This window comes from Panthera onca, chromosome C1, assembly GCF_046562875.1.
Source record: "Panthera onca isolate mPanOnc1 chromosome C1, mPanOnc1 haplotype 2, whole genome shotgun sequence".
Classification (NCBI taxonomy): Eukaryota; Metazoa; Chordata; class Mammalia; order Carnivora; family Felidae; genus Panthera; species Panthera onca.
The window spans coordinates 49,193,148-49,208,487 of record NC_138346.1 but is presented as its reverse complement, the minus strand read 5'-3'; positions in this window follow the sequence as shown (position 1 = coordinate 49,208,487).

Below are 15,340 nucleotides of genomic sequence, written 5' to 3'. Positions count from 1 at the left end.
TATTTATTCTGTTTGGTAGATTTCTCTAGTGAGGCCATTTGGGCCTGGGGCTTAGATTTGTTGCAAAGTTTTTAACTATGAATTCACTGTCTTTAATAGCTACAGGACTATTTAGAGTATCTATTTCTTCTTCTTTTTAAATTTTTAAATGCTTATTTTTGAGAGAGAGAGAGAGAGACAGAGTGTGAGTGGGTGAAGGGCAGAGAGAGAGGGAGACACAGAATCTGAAGCAGGCTCCAGGCTCTGAGTTGTCAGCACAGAGCCCAATGCAGGGCTCAAACTCTCAAACTGTGAGATCATGACCTGAGCCAAAGTCAGACACTTAACTGACTGAGATACCCAGGCACCCTGAGAGTACCTATATCCTCTTAAGATAGCTTCTCAGTTTTTATCTTTCAAGAAATGTATCAATTTCACATAACATATTAAACTGATTGGCATACAGTTGTTCATAACGTCCCTTTATTATTCTGTTAATGTCTATAAAATCTGTTGTGATTCCCACTGTTCCATTCCTGTGTTGGTAAATTGTACATTCTTTTTTTTTCCTGATCCATATCTGTAGAAGTTTATAAATTTTAATTTTTTTTCCAAAATCAAGCTTTTGATTTCATAGATTTTTCTCTGTTGTTTTCTACTTACAATTTTATTTATCCTGCTTATAATTGTTCCTGTCTATGTTATTCTCTTTCTTTGTCTTAAACTTAGCTTAGTTGGCACTCATATTATAGGGTGTGATTGTGTGTGTGTGTGTGTGTGTGTGTGTGCGGCAAATGTTTCATATGATTTCTTTTTTGCTTGTTTGGTTTTTTTGTTTGTTTGTTTGGTTTTGTTTCTCTAAGTGTTTGTTTAAATTCCAGTTGGTTAACATACTGTGTAATAATAGTTTCAGATGTAGAATTTGGTGATTCAAGACTTATATACAACATCCAGTGCTCATTACAAGTTCCCTCCTTAATCCCCATTAGCCATTTAACCTGTCACGCACCCACCTCCCCTCTGATAACCATCAGTTTGTTCTCTATTATTAAGAGTCTGTTTCTTGGTTTTTCTCTCTTCACCCCACCCAATGTTAGTTTTCTTTGTTTCTTAAATTCCACATATGAATGAAATCATAGGGTATTTGTCTTTCTCTGACTGACTTATTTCACTTAGCATGATACTCTTTAGCTCCACCCATGTTGTTGCAAATGGCAAGATTTTATTATTTTTATGGGTGAGTAATATTATACTACACACACACACATACACACGCACACACACACACCACATCTTCTTTATCCATTCATCAGTCAATGGACATTTGGGCTCTTTCCATAATTAGGTTATTGTAGATAACGCTCCTATAAATATCAGGTTGCATGTAACTATAAGTTGTGATTTTTTTCTTAATTTTAGAAATTAAGCAGAATTTCAGGTTTCAAAGCCTGGATATAGCTTCCAATAGGAATATATGAATTATATTTATGCTAATTATGGGAGCTAGTTTGTTTTTTTCCTAAATATTCTCAGACCAATTACTGCAAATTCACAGAAGGCATGCCAGGGAAGATGAAGTATTTCCACCTATGTATAGGGAACAGGGTGACATGCAATGCATTTTATACAAATAAACAAACACTGATTTATTAGCCTAATAATTTTTCTCAAAGTAACTTGGGTAATGGTATTTTATGTTGTCAAACTGTGTTATCCCCCATATAAAAAGCTAGAATATTTCATTTCCAGGAGTAGAGGTAATTATGTCTTACTCGAGGAAGGTAAAACAGTTAGGACTAAAGAAACTTAGTCAATAAAAATCTTAGCAAACTCAAATGGTTTGAGAACCCAAGCCTTCATAAATGTGGTTTTGCACCCCACTTAATTCATAGGTGTGTGCCTTCACTGCATGATGAATCATTGGACTGAACCTAATAAACAGCACACTGTCAGGTACTCAGAGATGGCATTTGAGCCATTTACACTTTGAACCTAATGGCATATGATATTTTCAATAAGTCTATGGAAACATAGTTTTACTCTAGGGCAAAAAAAAAAAAAATAGGTGTTTTTCTATGTGAAATTAATTGGCTCACATGGGACAGAACTGATGATTTTGCCTTGACTTATATCAAGGAAGCCAGGAGCCAATCTGCCTGTGTCATATTTCCAATAAGTGAAATGTAGACTAAAAGATAGTGTCTCACTTTGCAATTGCTAATTGAGAAGAACATGCAAAAGACTGCCTATAAATTCTTTCTCAAGAAGGAAATTTTACATGCAGTGGATTTTAAACTTACAATTGCTATCCATTCAGAAACAAGATTCAAGTATATAAAATAATATGTTTAAAAAGAGATCAAATTTGAAATTTCATGTAGGAAATATTGATATACATGAAATAGATACTTTGAGATAGTTAAAAGAAGAAAAGAAAGACATTTTATTCATTTTTATTGAGATTAAAGACAAGTTATAATAACATATAGCTTGATTTCTAAAATAATATATCAGTTACTCTTTCTGAAAGTCAGTGCAACCAGTGCATTAAGATTTTGCCCTTAAATGTAAAATAAAAATTATATCTTTATTCTGGAGACATTAAGTAATGACAGCTTGGAAATTGAAACAGATAATTGTTCTGTCCTGAAAATACATATTATATTAATTCCAACCATTACATTTCTCTAAGACAGTAAATATGTATCTCTACTAATTTAGAAAAACTGAACCTTATAATCAGATATTATACTTTTAATGACAAGACTTAGGCTGATTATTGCATTACAGTAGAAAGTGTGAAATAATGTTTGAAGAATTATGTTTAATTTTTAATAGTTAAAAATTAAGAATATAAAAAATGGAAGGTTCAAATAAGTCTACAGCCTTACACTTGATCTTCACTGAATATTATTCTATTTATATTTAGATATGTCTAGACCTAAAACTACCCTTTGTATTTTCCTAATTGTCCACTAATATTAGAATATCATCTTTTTGCATTGCTTGTTATGAATTGTTTTGCTTTTCCTTTAAGAAAAAAAGTAATTATATAAAATTGTATGTTTTCAATTAAATTTGAATATACATGTGTATACATACACATATATATGCACAAACATAAATAATTATTTCTGAAAAGTTCTTTCTTAAAAACAGGCATACATTAAAAAGATTGGTATTAGTACAAATGCTTCCCTGAACATTTCTGATCTGAGTTCAGTATTTCTCCATCACTATCAAACATGTTTTGTAAATTCCTAATTTTAACATATAATTGAATGTGTATTTACCAGCTATAGTAGTTAAATTTTTCTTTATTTGATCTATGCTTAATTTACTTCATTAGAGCAATAGAATATTTGGCAAATATATAAAAAATAAATAAGAAAATATGAATTAACAAATCCCATATCAAAATAATAACCAATATTATCTCTCAGTTTGTTTTTTATTAACATATATAACTATTATATAAAACAACTCTATCTAAATTTAGCTAAAATAAAGTATATAATCACAAAGCAGGGTCTAGAATGCATCTTGGTGTCAGGTAGGTGCAGTAATGAGATTGGAAATAGATCAGGACTCATTTTCTTATTCCTGCTGCTCTCTTCTTTCATCTTATTGCTATTACTTTCCTCTTTTGCTCTTTTTATTGTCCCTATTGCTATCTAGCAGGATATGGCCACTCAGCTATCGTATAATCGATTAACATATAGAAATTAACTAGCTCCGTTACTAAGTTCAGAATTCCAAAGAAAGCAAATCAGATTGGCACAGTCTAGACAAAGTTTCCATGGAGTTTGAATTAATTGTGTCACAGAGTCAGGGGCTAAGTTATGAAATTTGAATCAGTTATGTCACAGAGTCAGGGACAGAGGTATGAAATTACGCAGGTTATTTATACCTGACAGTCTTCTTTCTGATTGATAAAATGGGAGTCGTAATCATTCCTCATACAATTGTTCAAAGACTATAAATCTCATAAATAAGATTATGCTTGTAAAGAATCTAAAATGATCCAAAATAGGCATTTTTCAAAGAAGCCATACAAATTGTCAACAGGTACATGAAAAAGATGCTCAACATCACTAGTCATCAGGGAAATGCAAATCAAAAGCTACCCTTTGTATTTTACAATGAGATATCACCTCACACCTGTTAGAATAGCTATCATCAAATAAATAAATAAATAAATAAATAAAACAAGAAATAAATTGTGTTGGTAAGAATTCACAGAAAAGTAAATATTTGTATATTATTGGTGGCGATATAAACTGGTTCAGCCACTAAGGAAAATACTAAAGTGTTCCTCCAACAATTAAAAATAGAAGTACCACATCATCCAGCAACTATACTTCTGGGTATACATCCAAAGGAAATAAAACAGAATACGAAAAAGATATTTGAAATCCTATGTGTGTTGCAGCATTATTCACATAGCAAGATATGGACACAAACTACATGTCTTTCAACAGACGAGTGGATAAAGAAGATGTGATATATGTAATATATACATAGTATTATTCCATCATGAGACAGGAAACCCTGTTATTTACAACAACATGGATGGATCCAGATGGCATTATGCTGAGTGAAATAAACCGGGAACATAGAGAAAAACCAAAACAAAACATGATGTCACTTATATGTGGAATCTTTTTTAAAACGACAAATACGTAGGGGCATCTGGGTGGCTCAGTCTGTTGAGTGTCGAATTTTTTATTTCATATCAGGTCATGATCTTATGGTCATCAGATTGAGCCCCACGATGGGCTCAGCTCGAAACCCAGAGTCTGCTTGGAATTCTCTCTCGCTCCCTCTCTCTTGGCCCCTTCCCCACCCATGTTCTCTCTCAAATAAATAAACTTTAAGACAAAGCCAAATACATAAAAGTGGAGAGTAGAACAATGGTTGTTAAAAGCAGGGAGTTCAAGGAAATTAGATGTTAGTCAAAAGGCAAAAAGTTGCAGATATGTAAGATGAATAAATCTAGAGATTTAATGTACAACATGTTAACTAGGATTAGCAACACTGTATTGAATACTTGAAATTTGTTTAAAAAGTATCAGGTGTTCTCATCACATATAAAAAAATTATAACTATGTGAGGAGATGCTATGTTAATTAGTTTGACTATAGTAACAATTTTAGTATGTATATGAAATCATCATATGGTACACCTTAAACATATACATTTTTTATTAAAAAGAATTTAATAGAAAGTAGATTAGTGGTAGCCTAAGCCTGGAAGAAATAATGGGGTTTGGGAATAATTGCTAAAAGGTACAGTGTTTCTTTCTGAAGTAATGTGTTGGTTCTAAAATTATGCTGATGTGTGCACAACTCTATGAATATAAACCATTAAATTATACATTTTAATGCAATTTTTAAAAAAATTTTAATGTTTATTTATTTTTGAGAGAGAGAGAGAGAGAGAGAGAGAGAGAGAGAGCATGAGTGGGGGAAGGGCAGAGAGAGAGGGAGACTCAGAATCTGAAGCAGGCCCCAGGCTCTGAGCTGTCAGCACAGACCCAAACGTGGGGCTTAAACATATGAACTGTGAGATCATGACCTGAGCCGAAGTCAGACGCTTAACCGACTGAGCCACCCAGTTGTCCCAAATTGTGCATTTTAAATGGATGAATTGTATGACACATAAGTTAGATGTAAATAAAACTGTTACAAGAAAAAACCTCTAGCACAATAATAGTATTATTAATTAATAATAGTATTTCATGGAATAACTTTTATTGTTTCTTAATTATGGATTCTTCCTTTCTTCTTATGAAATAAACTGTTTTTGCACCCCATCTCCTTATCCTTAAATTCAGAGGACCATGTGCCTTTATAACTTGCCAGAATGTTCTAGTAGGTTCAATCTGACCGGATTCATAAGGCAGATGGTGACACAACTCAGTACTGCCACCTGTGGAACAAAGCACTGAGTGGCAGGTGCAGTAGGATAGGTGCTCAGTGTCTGTGGCCAGTCCTAATCCCTTGAGTCAGAGGGCACAAAGGAATGAACTTTTTTCAGGCTTTCTTTTTTCATGATGTGAAACTATAATTTGTTAACTCTGGTTAAGCCTTTCCAAATCCAGCTTTGATTGCTTTAAAAGTACTATCAATTCCAGCATAAGACTTTCTGCCAGTCTTGATTTTTAGCGTTCTGAGTCTTTTGTTTGTGTTTCATTATATTTTCCTCTGTTTTCATTTAGTAAGAAGTCGCAGGAGGAAACATCAGGGATTGCTATCCAAATTCCTTTTCAAAACAAAACATTTGAATGATTTTCAAAGTCACTATTTCTTCATTAGTGAGTTTAAAATAAGCCAATATTAATGATTATTAAAATTTAAAACCCTACTTAAAGATAAAACTCTACCTAAAAATGAATCAGTCAGCATATTTTGAATATATTTTCAATTTAACTGGGTTTGTATATCTGTCATCGACTACATAGCCCAAATGCCTTACAGAAAGAGATTTTTATTTAATGATAAATTTAAAGAAAAAATGATCATCAATCTTAATGAAAAAAATTAAGTAATGTTTATTTGGGAAAATGTGTTTTTATTCATATTTAATATAGGGATCCAAAAAAAAAAAAAACCACAATGATGCATGGCCTAGGCTTATTCTTATTCACACACAAAAAAATCCACAAATACCTGAGAATTTTTTTGTTGTGAGGATGTATTGGATGAAATGGGTCAAAGATGTGGAAAAGGACTAAGTGAGCCCCCCACGAAAGAAGGTATTATCTGATCTATACACATGTCACATCCAGCAACATTCTGTGTGGCTGCTACTGAGCTTGCATCTGTCAGATCTCAACAGAAAGAACAAAGACTAGATTCTGGTAATTCAAGAAACATCCTTTTACTAGCTAGCAAGAGAAATAAAATTAGGAGGACCTGCTTTCTTCCTGTTATGTGTTACTGATACATATTCTACCTGGCCATATTACATTTTATACAAAATGCTTTCAACATTTCACTCTTATTTTCTTAAATGATCTTATTCTTCTAAACTTCTTCATATTAACTAATATATATTTCAAATATGTGTAGAAATGTGCACTTTTATTTAATAACTATGAATCTTCAGTAAAATTGTTTTCAGTCATTAGAACAAATTTATTATTTGGTAGAGATACAGGGAAGTGCAGTATTGTTCCTCAATAGTGCTTCATGTAAAAGAAGAATAGGCTTTTAAGATATGAATTAAATTTAATATTTGCATATCCATCATACATGAAAAATAAAGCTATTCACTCTGAAAGTGCTATTAGAAGGAATTCAGAAAAATAGGTATCTGGGAAATTAAGCTGAAAGAATTTCCTTCAATTCCAAGAAAATAAATGATAATGTGCCACAGGTATTCAAATTCTACATTTTATCTTCTAGTGTCACCTCATCCAACAAGTGAGCCAATAAGTAGTGTAGAAATCTTCTTCCTTTAATACTTTTTTTCCCTGACAGCTAAAGTAGCATTGATTTATTCCTATATCTTAGATGAACACTTGAAATGTTTATACAATGCATACTTTATTCTAAGATTGAATATAGAAGAGATGTTTTGACATAAATGGAACTAAACCATAAAAAATTTTCACACAAAAAATTAATATACCTTTGAGTTATGGCCCATTGTGCTCTAAAAAGTGACTTGCTCCGATTGAATTACTCCTCTAAATATGAGACACCAAGAAGTTAATGTTTTATTCAGTAAGTATGAACAATTTGCTATGTCAGACACTGAGCCATATACTAGGACTGCAAAAAAAGTTAATAAATAAGAGAGAGACTTTTTTTCCTCGAAGAGCTCAAAGTTAAGTAGAGATAAGATAAAAAAAAAAACAAGCACAGATAAATTAAGTATAATGGACATGTTGTGGGGGAAAACATGTTACATGACTGTGGGAATAGTATTAGAGGAAGAAAAGAAGTACTATCTAAGGATGAGAGTTTCTAGTTTGGTATCCTGGAAGAGGCAAATCTTTACCTACATCATGAACAATGATTATTAGCCAGGTAAAAGTTGAAAATGAGTTTGGGACAATACAAAAGTAAGTGTTTAATATCTACAAGCAACAGAGACATGTGTTTAATATCTACAAGCAAATTGATTGTGCTAGAGTAAAAACAAAAACAAAAAAAATGAAGTGGGGAGTGGTAAAAACTGATCTGCCGCATCTTAGAGAAATCTGTGGAAGTCCTTGTATAACCTTGCATGAGGTTCAGAATTCACATTGTATGTAATAGTAAGATGCAAGAGGGTTTGAAATAAAAAAATTAATGTGGGAATGGTAGCAGAGTCTGCCAATGCCTCATTGCCATGCCCTTAGCCCAAACTGGAGGTCACCTACGGTTTGAGTTAAGTTCCCATTCCTAGTAATGGCTTCCTATATCAAGCACCTGCTTCTCTTTGTTGGACACTTGCCCTGGATATAAAACTTAGCCTTCCCAAGGGGCAGATGGAAGTGCCAGGAAGTTAACTCACCATAGAAGTGATCCTCAACGGTGAGTTATGGAAATTTGTGAATGAACTTCCAACTTTCTTAACCCTCAGTAGAGTAATTCTGAGGCATGATACACAATTCTTTTACAGGGCCCTCAAGGGGATTGAACCCCAGTTTCCCAACATGATAACTTGCTTTTTAATTTTTTTGACCTTCCTCCTTTTTTGACCTTTATTGACCTTCCTCCATCTCCTGTCTCACTTCACTTCATAATGGTACTTCCAAGGATCACTTCTCATGTAAACTACTTGTACTCAAAACCTTGTTCCTGGTCTGCATCTGGTGAAAGTCAAAGACAGTTAGGTTTATGTTTAAGATAAATCTTTCAAGCAGAGACATAGAAAAAACACATTAGCATCATGGAGCTAGAAACTTAGGAAAGAGTTATTGGGTGTTGTAGTAATTTAAGTAAGAAATGGTGAAAGTTTGAATGAGAGTAGTTGCAGTTGGAATGGATAAGTTAGGATAGGTGTGAGAAATGCATAAGAAAGAAACTCAGCAGGACTTGACAATTAATTGAACGTAGCTACAGAAACTGAATGTGTGTAGTGGAATTAAAAAAAGGAGTCAAGGATGACGTCTTCATTACTAGGTCATAACTAAATTATAACTAAAAAGAGAAATTATGATTTAAGTTTTGAATAATTAAGCTATAAGTATAAATTAACTGTTTACAAGAGGAAGTTGTATATGTGAGCCTGAAACCCACCAGTCTAAAATACAGATATTAATGGAGTTCAATACCTTTATAGTAAATGGGTTTGTCAGGGGGCAATTTGTGTTATCCCTTAGGGAGGGAATGAGAAGTCATGTAAAATACATTGTCTAAGTAGTCATAGGAAAGAATCAAAGAAAATGCAGTGTCATATTTGAAGAAGTAATACTTATATCTAGGATGAGGTGTATAACTGTGATGATGATTGGGTGATATACAGGTAGGCAGTCACTGAAATATATTCTTTATTTTGGCTAATAAATAACTAGAATCTTAACCATGGCAGCTTTAGGACTTGAAAGAGCAATAACACAAGACTATAACAGATTGGGGACTGAAGTGTGTCAAAGTGGATAAAACGACTATTTGATGAGTTTTTAAAAGTAATTTTAACATAAACACAAACAGGAATATTAGACAATGACTAGCATGTTTGTAGGGCCAAAGAATTTTTTTCTTAATAAAAAGATATTTTCATAAGTTTAGGCTAAAAAAAAAGTAAGAGAAAAGAGGGAGATACTGTATAACTAAGGGGTAAAATATGGGGTTAATCCCAAGTAAGAATAACTCACTATCTGAAACCAGAGGAATGGTAGTAAGTAAATATTTGAACTTGGGCACAGCAAGTTGAGAAGAGCACCCATGATCACCTTAGTTTTTTAAGTTGTCTATTGAGAATGTTGGAGGCAGGACTTAAGGTAATGATTGTGGATTTGGAATGTTTATCATGTGACTGTTGACCAAGAACAGTTACAGTGAAGACCCAGGTGAGATACATAAAGTTGTAAAACATCTTTCTAGATAGTTCAGTCATTTTTCTCCAGCTTGCTGAGCTCCATGAAGTAGAGAACTTATTAAATTTTTGTGGATGATTGCTAAACAGACGTTAAGGAAGAACAGGGTTACAAAACGTGCAGACGCTTGTCAGCCCTCCCCTCTGATCCCTCTCAGATCCATTTTGCCCTTTCTATGCATCCCTCCTCTGACTCCTATGTGCTTTTGCTTTCAACAGCAGGCACCCATGACTATTTTGGAGGGCTGCCATCAGACTACTAGAACCATATGCTCCATACATATGCAGAATCAGAACTGCCTGGAAGTTTAATTCTGCACCTCACCATGCCCCACCCCCAGGGTCTTGTCTCTGTTGTTCTAATGCTTCTCCCTCAGCTGACATCTATGATCTCTTATGTGGTATCTTACAGATAATCAACAGAGAAGTGGGGTGGGGTGGGGGGCTGGGTTTATTGGATTAATTGGTTAATTCAAAATATTTTTGAGCCAAAAATCTGTTGCTGTTTCATGACATTCCCTCTCAAGCTATTTTGGAAAAGACAGTAGTAAAAGACATACTCCTGGGACAAAGGTTATGTATCTAGCCACCCACCTATGTGAGAACACGTGGTTTGAAGGAAGAGCATACAGGTAGACCCTTGGGTAGTAAGGACAATTTTGGTCGGGACATGTATTGAGAGAGATTAGAAGTCCATAGACAAAGAGGTTTGAAAAATAGATATGGGAATGTACCAATAGGAGTAGGCAGAAAATGTGAGGATCTCTCCAGCACCCATTCATACACCCAAGACAGCCTCTACCACATGAGTAGCGCTCAGTAACCAGGTGGTAAGGATGATGTGCAGTAGATATCAACTTAACCTCTTCCACTCATCACTCCAGTGGTTGCACATAAATGGAAAAGCCATGGCAACAGATAGAAAGACTGTGCATAGACCAAACTACAGGTCTCTTTCTCAATAAAGCTGATCTAGCCACTAGAGGTGCTAAATATCCAATCTGGCAGCAGTGGACGCTAATGACTCTGAGGCCCCTGTATACCATGATCTGTCACAGAAGCCAACCAGCCATTTGATGTGGAGTTGATTCCTTAATACCCATCTCATCCTGGGAAGGACAATAATTCATCTTTATCATTAACATGTATTCTGAGTATGAATTGTCTTTCCTGCTAACAGAACTTGCATCAGCATCACTATTTGAGGGTTCACAGTATGTTTGATTTATTAACATAATATTCAACATGATATTGCCTCAAACTAATGAACTCATTTTATAATAAAGGAAATACAGCAGCAGGTATATAACCATGGGATTCACACCATTTGGGAATGGAAAATAAAAATGGCATACACCTTGCTCTCAAAACACATGCACATGTGCACATACATGTAATTAATTTCCCTTACTAAATATATATACATTTGATTTCAAATATGCCTCATATGCCATATATTGAGGTTACCATATAGAACGCAAAAACAGTTAAATTTGAATTTCAGATAAACAGCAAATAATTATTTTAGTGTATGTATATCCCTAATATTGCACAGGGGTACTTATACTTTAAAAAATGCTTTTTATCTGAAACCCAACTTTAATTGGGTATTATGTATTTTATTTTATAATTCTGGCAACCTATGTATTCTATATACTAGGGAGGCAATAGCATATAGTATTATTCCAGTGATTTATCTGGTCCATAGCAAATGGGGCAGTGAAAATTTAATCAAATATTAAAATCATTAGGGAATGTCTCTATGCTCAGGAAGGCAATATATAGCATATGAATAGTGCAATGAAGTGAAATAGAATTTTTTTTTTAAATGGTATCAGGTGAAAAAATATGGGAGCATGTTTTTTGAAGAACTAAAAGGAAGCCAACTTTATCTCCCATCTCAAAGAATATGGTAGCTAGGGAATTTCTCAACGTCTATACTTCCTGTGAAGGAAGTTTGAAGTTCACTTATTCCTAGATTTTCTTTGAATGGTTTGATATCCTAGGTGACTATTAAGCTAAGGATTGCAGAGACCTCAGAGGAAAAATTTTGGAGGAGGCTAGTGGGGAACTTGAATTAGTTAGTCTCCAAGTAGCATGCACATAAGAATAGGAGTCGGGGGGGGGGGGGGGAGGGGGCGGCGCTTATTGTGGATTGTAACCAATCATGACAGGAATATTAGGCAAGATGTGATAAACAGACTTCAAAACTCCAAACAGAATTCTGCTGGAGTGGCACTGTTAATAATAATGTAAAGTGAAGTCAGAGATCTGGCAAAACTAGATTTGTTGTTGTTGTTCTGATCTCTTGATGTTATAAATTAGCTCAGGCAGAGAATCACATGACTGTAGGCTTTGTCTGAAAATGCTGAGATTGGTGCATGGATAATTCTCAAGTTTGCAGAGGCTCTATCTGTAAATGCTGCAATCCAGCACGGCATCAGAATCCAGCTTCATTAATTTGATGGTAAAATCAGTGTAACATGTACTAATGTGTTTACTGAATTATTTCCAGTACTCACATTGATTAATGAGCCATTAAAAAATATTGTTTTTCTGGCGTAACCTCTTTAACATTCTCCTTCCCTTGTCCTTTCAATATGCAAATGAGTATATTTTGGATACTCACTATATAAACCATTCCCTGAGTCTACGGTGTCCTGATAATCTAGCATAATGAAAATGGAAAAAATGAGAGAAACTTAGAGAATATATCATAGCCTTTAAATTTCCAGATGAAGAAACGGAAACTCAAATAATGAATAAATTATCCGGAGTCCAACAAAGCCACTGGATATACTGATATACTAAATGTTACTCACTGAATCCCCAAAATCTGCTTCCTTCTCCACCTTTCCAATTCTGTTCCTCATCCCCTACTTTGAACTAGATAGCAAAGAGATAGTTTATGAACTGACATTTGCTATTGTGACTTACACTCTCTGCTGCAAGGCTATTGGGTTCAAATTCCAGTCACACTTAATAGACATAGAACCTTAGATAAGTTACTTCAATCTTCTAAAAGAAAAACTCACACGAATGAAACATAATAAACCTACACAGATGCCATGAATTCTAAACAATGTGTAGAAGAAATACTAAATCTGATTAAGTCACAGAAAGTTTTACATTACAAGTAATAATTTAACTGATACTTAAAGCATGGCTTAAAGCAGGAATTAAACTACTTATCTTTCAATGGTTCACAAGCTAAGCCTGATTTTCACATGTTAAAATGGTTGAAAAAACATTATTTCATAATATTTTGTAACATGTAAAAAATTATGATATTCAAATGGCATTGTCCATAAAAAAGCTTTATTAGAACACAACCAACCATATTCCATATTCACTTCCATATTGTCTATGGTTACTGTTATGCTATATGACAAAGTTGAGTATTTGTAGCAGAACCTATGGTGCCCAGGTCTAAAATGTTTATTATCTGGGCCTTTACAGAAAAATTTGATGAACCCTAGTTTTAAGAAATACTATTCAAAGTGCCAGTCCGCAACAAGTTCAGAAGCTTGTGTCGGTATGTGAGTTAATGTACTACTTTCTATTTAGAAGTCTTCCTATTAAAAAAAAAAAAAGAGGGCCACCTGAATCATGTGTTTAGTCATGTGGTAGATTAAATTTCTGGCTCAAACTCCTAACCTTCTCCTTGACGGAGAGCTAATGGTTTGAGGACCTCTTCATGGTCCACAGACATTTGGAGCACCACTGCTGGATGTAAGAGCAGTAGACACACCTTCCAGACAGTAGGCATCCAGCAACTTCACATTATTGGAGGAATGATTATAATTTACCATTTAAGTTTACATGTAAATGATTTGGTTGTGTTTCAAAGGTAAGAATAAACTGCAGAATATTGAAAACTTTAGCATATGTAAATGTTGGAAGTTTAGAAGAAGCAGGGCCAAATAGAGGAAAGTGTAGTAATTTAATAGGCAATATCATTAATTTGTCTGGATGTAGAGTCCTACAGGGTGCCAGTCAAAAAAAATAGTTAATTTTGTTTTATTTAATATGAAATTTATTGTCAAATTGGTTTCCATACAACATCCAGTGCTCATCCCAACAGATGCCCTCCTCACTAATCATCACCCACCCTCCCCCCTCCCATCCCCCATCAACCCTCAGTTTGTTCTCAATTTTTAAGAGTCTCTTATGGTTTGGCTCCCTCCCTAACTTTTTTTTTTCTCCTTCCGCTCCCCTGTGGGTTTCTGTTAAGTTTCTCAGGATCCACATAAGAGTGAAAACATACGTTATCTGTCTCTCTCTGTATGACTTATTTCACTTAGCATAACACTCTCCAGTTCCATCCATGTTGCTACAAAAGGCCAGATTTCATTCTTTCTCATTGCCACGTAGTATTCCATTGTGTATATAAACCAAAATTTCTTTATCCATTCATCATTTGATGCACATTTAGGCTCTTTCCATAATTTGGCTATTGTTGCCGCTATAAACATTGGGGTACAAATGCCCCTATGCATCAGCACTCCTGTATCCCTTGGGTAAATTCCTAGAAGTGCTATTGCTGGGTCATAGGGTAGGTCTATTTTTAATTTTTTGAGGAACCTCCACACTGTTTTCCAGAGTGGCTGCACCAGTTTGCATTCCCACCAACTGTGCAAGAGAGTTCCCATTTCTCCACATCCTCTCCAGCATCTATAGTATCCGATTTGTTCACTTTAGCCACTCTGACTGGCATGAGGTGGTATCTCAGTGTGGTTTTGATTTGTATTTCCCTGATGAGGAGTGATGTTGACCATCTTTTCATGTGCCTGTTGGCCACCTGGATGTCTTCTGTAGAGAAGGGTCTATTCATGTTTTTTGCCCATTTCTTCGCTGGATTATTTGTTTTTCAGGTGTGGAGTTTGGTGAGTTTTTTATAGATTTTGGATACTAGCCCTTTGTCCAATATGTCCAAAAGATATTTGCAAATATCTTTTCCCATTCTGTTGGTTGTCTTTTAGTTTTGTTGGTTGTTTCCTTTGCAGTGCAGAAACATTTTATCTTCATGAGGTCCCAATAGTTCATTTTTGCTTTTAATTCCCTTGCCTTTGGAGATGTGTCAATTAAGAAATTGCTGCGGCTGAGGTCAGAGAGGTTTTTTCCTGCTTTTTCCTCTAGTGTTTTGATGGTTTCTTGTCTCACATTCAGGTCCTTTATCCATTTTGAGTTTATTTTTGTGAATGGTGCAAGAAAGTGGTCTGGTTTCATTCTTCTGCATGTTGCTGTCCAGTTCTCCCAGCACCATTTGTTAAAGAGACTGTCTTTTTTCCATTGGATATTCTTTCCTGCTTTGTCAGAGATTAGTTGG